At 43.0% G+C, this 8,531-nt stretch overlaps 1 long non-coding RNA gene across 1 annotated transcript; it reads left to right on the top strand.

The window, feature by feature from the left end:
- Positions 1 to 268: 268 nt before the first annotated feature.
- LOC105517203 lies at positions 269 to 5,796 on the top strand. The gene is made up of 2 exons (XR_001002635.1): positions 269 to 1,025; positions 5,516 to 5,796. It is a non-coding gene; the product is annotated as an uncharacterized LOC105517203 (long non-coding RNA).
- The last annotated feature ends 2,735 nt before the right edge of the window (positions 5,797 to 8,531 follow it).

Below are 8,531 nucleotides of genomic sequence, written 5' to 3'. Positions count from 1 at the left end.
CGCCTTCCCATTGGCTGCGGCCGCCCAGTCCCCGGTTCCTCCGCGGTGGTTGGGGTAGCCTCGCTGGCAGCCTCACGGGTCCCTCTCACCCACTGCGCCGACGTCGCACCGTGCCCTCCCCCTTTGTGGGCTCTCTGGTTCTCAAACCCAGGTCGACCCACTCCTCCCGCCCACTGGCCCGCCGCAGCTCCCACCATTGGCCCGCGGCACTTGTCCGTTTCCTGGGAGAGTTCAGCTCCTCCCGGCAGGAAGAGGCTCTGGCCTCATTGGGTGCGTTAGGAGGGAAGGGTGGATACTAAAAGGTAATACTGAGCCTTCGTTCAAACTAAAAGGCTGGAAGAGAGGCCGCTGCCTTTGTTTACCCTGGATGGGTAGGGGCTGCACTGAGCAGCACCGGTGTTCTTCATCCGGCTGCACCCCCAACAGAGCTCTTTCTTCCCCAGATCATTTTACAGTTGGATTCTCCCTCTCGGAGCTGGCTCTGCCTTAGTCCAACCTAGAGGGATCAGCTTCGCCCACGCCCACTCTCACCCCGAAACCTTTCATCTGCTATTGAAGCCTTTTAGGCCCATTGAGATGTTCATTAGAAGAACTCTGAAAACTGCGGTTCTCCCCTTTAGGAAGACTGCACCACAGCTCGCCCTCTCCTGGGTTCCGGTAAGAAGAGATTCCAATACCACTCTTTTCAGAATTCAGAAAGGCAAGAGACCACCTTACTGGGCTTCAACCTGGGGCTGGGAACGCTGCCATGAATTGGGCTTGGTCTGTCTGAAGGGAGCCAACTGTTCGACAATCCTTAGGCTTCTTTTGCCTGTTGGAATTACACCTTGGATCGTGGTGAAGTCTACAGAAGTCAGATTAAGAAGAACCAAAGCAAACGTAGAAAGCGATGTTGAGTTCAGGAGTCAGGACGACCTCTTCCTATATGCTTTTGCTATACCCTGCATGTTGAACATTAAAAACGAGATAGGAGGCCCATAATGTTTCTTCTTACTTTAATCCTATCATGGCAACGTTGACTTCCAGTAAGAAAGGTTCTCTGATCTTTCTTTTTTTTTTTTAGACAGGGTCTCAGTTTGTTGCCCAGGCCGGAGTGCAGTGGCGCAATCTTGGCTCACTGCAGCCTCAATATCCCAGGCTCAGCAATCCGCCCACCTCAGCCTCCCCAGGCATGTGCCGCCACGCTTGGCTAATTTTGTTTATTTTTTTGTAGAGACAAGATCTCACTGTGTCACCCAGGCTCTTCTCGAACTCTGGGCTCAAGTCATCCACCTGCCTCGGCCTCCCGAAGTGCTAGGATTACAGGCCTTCACCACCTCACCTAGTCCTCTGAAATTTCTAAATAAGCCGGTGCAGATCTAGCCCAATCTCTACCAAGCTTTGTGACCTTTTCCCCTTCAGAGGTAGGAATAGACATTATTTATGTAGCAAGGGTGAGTGCTTTTGTTGAATTTTAGTTTGGGTTTATTATTACACAAACTAAAGACAGTGGGACAATTTGGAAAGATAACTAGGCAGCTACATGACTTTGGGCAGGTGGCCTAACACTGTACTCTTAAAGTGAGGGGAGTGAACTGGAAGATATCATATGTCCTCATAGTTTGGACATTCTGTGGTTTGCTCATCAATATGACTAACTACACTGTACATAGCACACATTTAAGGTCTTGAAGAAGAGACATGAGGCTTGTTCTAAAAAGCATCCAGAGTAGGTCTTGAGAAAATTTCTGTTTAAGTAAAGACCCTAAAACAATGCTCAGGTTCTTATACATAGGATCCACGAACTGGAAAAGATATGGATGAGTCTGAGTAAATTCTCTAAGTTTTGTTTTAGACAAAACCATTCCACCCTCAAGCGGAAGAGAGCAAGGGAGTGGGGGCGGAGGTATTTTGTGTTTTTTTAAAGGCCATAAAATAATTGTCTTGATAAAATTTTAACTTGGGGCCGGGTGTGGTGGCTTGCACCTGAAATCTCAGCAGTTTGGGAGGCTGAGGCAGGAGGATCACTTGAGCCCAGGAAGGAGACCAGCCTGAGCAACATGGCGAGACCCCTATCGCTACAAAAAATTTTAAAATTTGCCAGTTATGGTGGTGCGAACCTGTAGTCCCAGCTATTTGAGAGGCTGAGGCAGGAAGATTGCTTGAGCCTAGGAGGTCAAGGCTGTAGTGAACAGTGTTTGCTATACCGCACTCCAATCTAGGTGACAAAGCAAGACCCTGTCTCAAAAAAAAAATTTTTTTTTTTAACTGGAGGGAAAAAGAGTTTTACAAACTGTAGACACACAGCACAACAGAAACAGGAAAAAAAAAAGTACTAAAAAGAGAAAAATGTCAGTGGTGGGTCTCTAAGTAGTTGGATTATGAGTAATTGGGTAACTTTATTGTCATTTTACTTCTCCATAATTTTGTATGTTCCATTATTTAGTTTCGTGGATTCCTTCCCACTCCCTGGGAAGAGGGGAAGAGAGGAGAAAAATCATTGATCCTTCTCAATAGGAAAACTCTAATTCCCTGCACAACTTAAACCTTTAATACCATAGCATATATTTAGAATCTCATAAAGAGTAATTCATCAAACATTTCAACAAGTCATTCAGTTAATATTTGTTGAATGGATAAGTGCTAGGAATTCAAATGAGGGTAGATCTTTCAGACTAAACTTGTCTGGCAGGGTTGCATGTAAGAAGCAGCAGCAGAACTGGTCCTGGAGGGGAGTGGGGTGGAGCAGGGAAAAGTGTGTTCAGGAAAGAAGGGTGGGAATAGGCACAGCCACAGAGGTAGGAAAGCATGGAGAGGGGGACCATTTGGATGGAATAGAAGGATGAGAAAGAACTCTGAAAAGATAGGTTGAGACCAGATTGTAAAGGGCCCTGTAATTACTTGATTCACACTAGTAATTATGTAATTGATTATTTGTAATTATTTAATGTCTAGTGCATTCACCATAAGGGCAGGAACCAGTCTGTCTGGTTCTCCACAGCTCTCCCAGCACCTAGAGGGTACTTAGCACATAATTGAGTCTCAGTACTTATTTGCAACTGGATGGCTGACTTGAATCCCAGGCGAAGAAGCCTTGGTTTTGTTCAGGGTTTAAAAGATTATCACTGAAAGGTTTTGAGTAGGACTGTGGGGTGATCAAATATTGCCTTCTCTGAGGACTAGAATGGATAAGGAGATGCTTAAGTTGGACATTGAAAGATACATACAATTTGATTACTAGAGAATAAAAGATGTGGCAATAGAAATTAATGTAGTGGGTAGCAATAATAGAAATTTCAGCCAGAGAAGGGGAGAGAATGTGAAAAGGGAGTGATGGGAAATAAAATTGCTGAAATAAAAGAAGGGCAGATTGTAAAAGACTTTGAAAATGAGGTGGAATTACCAAGATTTTACCACCAGGAAGTTTTTGAGGAGGGAGTTGGCAGATGTCACCCCCAAAAAGAAACATTTTCTCTACCACACTGAAAAGCATAGCATAAGGAAGGGAGAAAATAGCCATCAGTGATGCAAGTTGACATTAGACTTAAGTCAACAGATCATGGTTTATCCTGGCTTTGTCCTTTAAAAACGCTGTGACTTTGGGCAAGACATCTGTTTGAACCTCAGTTTCCTCATTTTTAAGTAGGTGTAATAATAATCTCTGGTTATAATGGATGTTTATAGGATTAAATGAGACAGGACAGGACTTCTGCAGAAGTTCTTAGCATGCTGCTCACACCCAGCAAATAGTCAACATATTTTTTTCCTTCTTTCACCTGCCTATTACCTCCCAGAAACACTCTTTAATTACACCCAGGCCTCTTGATTGGAAGTTGAACCCAGGGTTTTCCCTGAAGGAAAGAGAGAGAAGGAAGGAAGGAAAAAGGAACAGAGGCCTCTGGGAGGCCGAGGTGGGTGGATCACTTGAGCTGAGGAGTTCAAGATCAGCCTGGGCAACATGGTGAAACCCCATCTCTACAAAAGAGAAAAATTAGCCAGGCATGGTGGTGCCTGTGGTCCTAGCTTTTGGGAGGCTGAGATGGGAGGATCGCTTGAGCAGAGATGTTGAGGCTGTGGTGAGCTGAGATTGCTCCACTGCACTCCAGCCTGGGTGACAAAGTAAGACCCTGTCTCAAAAAAAAAAAAAAAAAGAAAGGAGAGGAGAGGAAGGCGTGAAGGAAGGAGGGAAGACAGGAGGGGAACGAAAGAAAGGACAAAAAGAAACAGGAAGGAAGCAGGGAGGGGAGAAAAGGAAGGAAGGAAAGGAGGGAAGGGAAGAAAGGGCAGGAAAGGAGAGCAGGTTTCACAGACTAATGAAGAATTTGGGGTCTTGGCTTCTGACTGAATTTGAATCTATGCTTACTGCACGCCATTAGGCAAGTTAACCCTGCTGTGCCCCAGATCCCTCACCTGGAAATTAAGAATAATTGTACCTATCTTATATATGTTATGTGCTTAACACATAATCTAGCATGTAGTTACTGTTATTATTTGAGCCTAAACTGTAACTTAATGAATGTCACCCTTTCCTTGATTCTTTTGGGAAATATTTAAAATTAGTACTTTGATGCAAAAAAAGAAAAGAAAAAAAAATCCCTCAAGCAGACTTTTACCCTTTTTTTTTTTTTTTTTTGAGAAACAAGGTGTCACTGTGTCACCCGGGCTGGAGAGCAGTGGCACGATCATAGCTCGCTGATCACATGGCAGCCTCAGACTCCTGGACTCAGTGGGTCCTCCTACCTCAGCATCCTGAGTAGCTGGGTCTATGGGTGCATGCCACCACGCCTGGCTAATTTTGTTAATTTTTGGTAGAGATAAGGACTCACTGTGTTGCCCAGGCTGGCTTCAAACTCTTGGCCTCGCCTCAAGGGATCCTCCTGCCTCCATCTCTTCAAATGCTGGGATTACAGGTTTGAGCCACCATGCCTGGCCCCTTTGACCTGTTCTAAAAAAACCAGCCCACCACTTTCACCTCTCATGTTATACCATTTCAGGAAAGAAGCCCTAGTTTCTGATTCATAAACTCTATTTGCATTAAACATGATTTTAAGCAAGTGGTTTGGGCAGATGTGTGGCAGGGCTTATGGAACAGACCTTTGGAGTCAGACCCGGGTTTGAATCCTTGATCAACTTGTCATGGGTGTGGGAGGCCTTTCACCTCTCTGAGCCTCTGTTTCATTGTTGGTAACATGAGATTGTATAAAATGGGGTTGCTGTGAGGGTTAGATGAAGTAAGAGGTCCTCTTGGCAGTGCCTAATGCATAATAATAGGTGCTTAATAAATTATGAATGTTATTACAATTGATAGTATTTAATTCTTCTATGAGGAATTACGAGTTAATGCAGCTTGAACCACTAAAAAGGTAAGAAATCTTTCCTCTTTTCTTCTATCTCCTAGGAAAACCTCAGTTCAGAAAAGCAATAAACTATGGGGGGCTGTTTAGAATGTTGCATCTCTGGAGAGCAAGTTGCATTTTAGCAATGATCAGAGCCTTTAATTAAGGCGTGAAGGTCAAATCATTTCTGCTTCATCCAGCCTGGTTGCAGAGTGAGCCCATGGGACATCTCTCTGAAATTATACTGCTTACAACCATACTGAGTCTGCAAGGACTTCATCCAAGCCTTTCCGTCCAGGACCTCAAGCAGCTCTAATCACAAGAAGAGAGATTTTAGGAAAGAGAAAATTATTCCTATCATTGGCGTTTTTGAAGAACATGAAATGACTGGGAAAATAATCGTGTTAAGTAGAAAAAAAAAGAAATCTGTTGTAATTTTCAAATAATTTTTGAATAAATTTGAAAAATTAAGAGAACTATATGTGTAATATATTCCTAATCTTATGAAAAATACATATGCATTAATATTATTGAAAAAAATATATCAAAAGGTGAACAGCAATTATCACCAATCTAGATTATGAGATTAAGAGTGATTGTTTTTCTTTGTCCTGTACTATTTAGCATTTTCTACCATTAAAATATTCTGATTTTCTAATTAGAATAGTATGTTAGACAGAGAAGGACAAATATCACATGAACTCTCACTCCCTTATGGAATAGATCTTGTGGAATCTAAAAAAGTTGAACTCGGCTGGGTGCGGTGGCTCATGCCTGTAATCCCAGCACTTTGGGAGGCCAGGGCGGGCGGATCATGAGGTCAGGAGATCCAGACCATCCTGGCTAACACAGTGAAACCCCATCCCCATCTCTACTAAAAATACAAAAAAATTAGCCAGGCATGGTGGCGGGCGCCTGTAGTCCCAGCTACTCGGAGGCTGAGGCAGGAGAATGGCGTGAACCCGGGAGGTGGGGCTTGCAGTGAGCTGAGATCCAGCCACTGCACTCCAGCCTGGGCAACAGAGCGAGATTCTGTCTCAAAAAAAAAAAAAAAGAACTCATAGAAAAAGAGAGGAAATGATGATTACCAGTTAGAAAAAAGGAATAAGTTCAAGAGATCTATTATACACCATGGTGAATATAGTTAATAACAATATATTTTATACTGTAAAATTGCTCAGATAGTAGATTTTAAGTTTTCTCACCACACAAAACAGTAAGTATGTGAGGCAAAGCATCTGGTAATTAGCTTGATTTCACCACTCCACAGTGTATACATATGTCAAAACGTCATGTTGTATGCTATAAATAAATACACTTTTTGTCAATTTTAAACAGGTTATTTAAAAAAAAAGTATGTTATTGATAATTATGAAAAATTTTAATGATGTGGAAATGTGTACAGTATAATGATAAATGAAAGAGTAGTAAAAAAATCCTTATAAAATATAATTACAAATGTGTTGGGTGGATAATATAAAAATCTTAACAGCTATTTCTGAGCTAAGTGGTGGAGCATGGGTCATTTTTAGTGCCTTCTGTGTCAGACTGTTCTTGCATTGCTATGAAGAAATACCTGGCCAGATAATAGGTGGCTCATGCCTATAATCCCGGCACTTTGGGAGGCCAAGGCAGGTGGATCACATGAGTTTAGGAGTTCGAGACCAGCCTGGCCAACATGGTGAAACCCTGTCTCTACTAAAAATACAAAAATTAGTCAGGTGAGGTGGTGCGTGCCTGTAGTCCCAGCTACAGGGGAGGCTGAGGTAGGAGAATCATTTGAACCCGGGAGGAAGAGGTTGCAGTGAGCCAAAATAGCCTGGGTAACAGACCAAGATTCTGTCTCAAAAAGAAAAAAAAAAAAGAAATACCTGAGAAAAGGTAATTTATAAAGGAAAGAGGTTTAACTGGCTCACGATTCTACAGATTTTACAGGAAGCATAGCAGCATCTGATTTTAGGGAGGCCTCGGGAAGCTTCCAATCCTGGCAGAAGGCAACGAGGAGCAGGCACGTCACATGGCAAAAGCAGGAACAAGAGAGAGTTGACAGGGGAGGTGCCACACACTTTTAAACAATCAGATCTCATGAGAACTCACTATCCTAAAGACAGCACCAAGGGGATGGTGCTGAAGCATTCATGAAAAATCCGGCCCCATGATTCAATTGCCTCCCACCAGGCCCCACCTCCCGCATTGGGGATTACAATTCAACAAGAGATTGGGGCAGGGACAGATGGCCCAACTATGATTTCCACATCATTACTGTACATGTTTCCAAACTTCATTTTACTTTATTTTTGCTACAACAAAAATAACCATGTGATATTTGTGTAATTGTAATGAAGAACTACGAAATCACTTTTATCTTTTTAAATACAAAATTCAAACTAAAACCTTTATTGTTAGTTGGAGAGATGGTGGAGGAAGGAAAACAGAAGCTGAGGATGACACTATTAATAAGTAACAATAATGACAATGACTCCTGTTAAGGGCTTACTTAGGTTCACAGTCATTTATTTGCTAGAGGCTTTAATGGCTTCTTCCAAGCAAACAAAAGGTCTTGGAATCCAAACAGTCTCTTTATTCCCCACCCCTCCTACCTCATGGAGAGAAATTCTTGGTTATGTGCAGACAGATACGTGGACTAAGTTAGCATGACTGTGACACCCCTCACCTGACACAGATTTAGACTTCTTTAGCTTTTCAAACGTTTTGGTATGTATGTGTGTAGATATGTATGTATTGAGACGGAGGCTCACGCTGTCATCCAGGCTGGAGTGCAGTGGCACCATCTCGGCTCACTGCAACCTCCGCCTCCCAGGTTTCAGTGATTCTCCTGCCTCAGCCTCCCAAGTAGCTGGGATTACAGGCGCTCTCCACCACACCCAGCTAATTTTTCTATTTTTAGTAGAGACGGGGTTTCACCATGTTGGCCAGGCTAGTCTCGAACTCTTGACCTCAGGTGATCTGCCCGCCTTGGCCTCCCAAAGTGCTGGGATTACAGGCGTGAGCCACCGTGCCCAGCAAACCTTGGTCTTTAAATCACATTGGCAAGACTGAGCTCAGATTTGTGCCTTCTTATCTAAAACAGTAACAATTTAAATATTTTTGTTATTTGAACAAACCAATAAGATCTGAGAAATGAGAAACCGTCACAGTTGTCTGAATAATACATTGCACGGTAGTGGGGACTGTTTCATAAAGGACTTGGCACAG

Source organism: Colobus angolensis, unplaced genomic scaffold (assembly GCF_000951035.1).
Source record: "Colobus angolensis palliatus isolate OR3802 unplaced genomic scaffold, Cang.pa_1.0 Scaffold3, whole genome shotgun sequence".
NCBI lineage: Eukaryota > Metazoa > Chordata > Mammalia > Primates > Cercopithecidae > Colobus > Colobus angolensis.
Note: the sequence above shows the minus strand (reverse complement) of the source record. Positions and strands in the feature narration are given on the sequence as shown.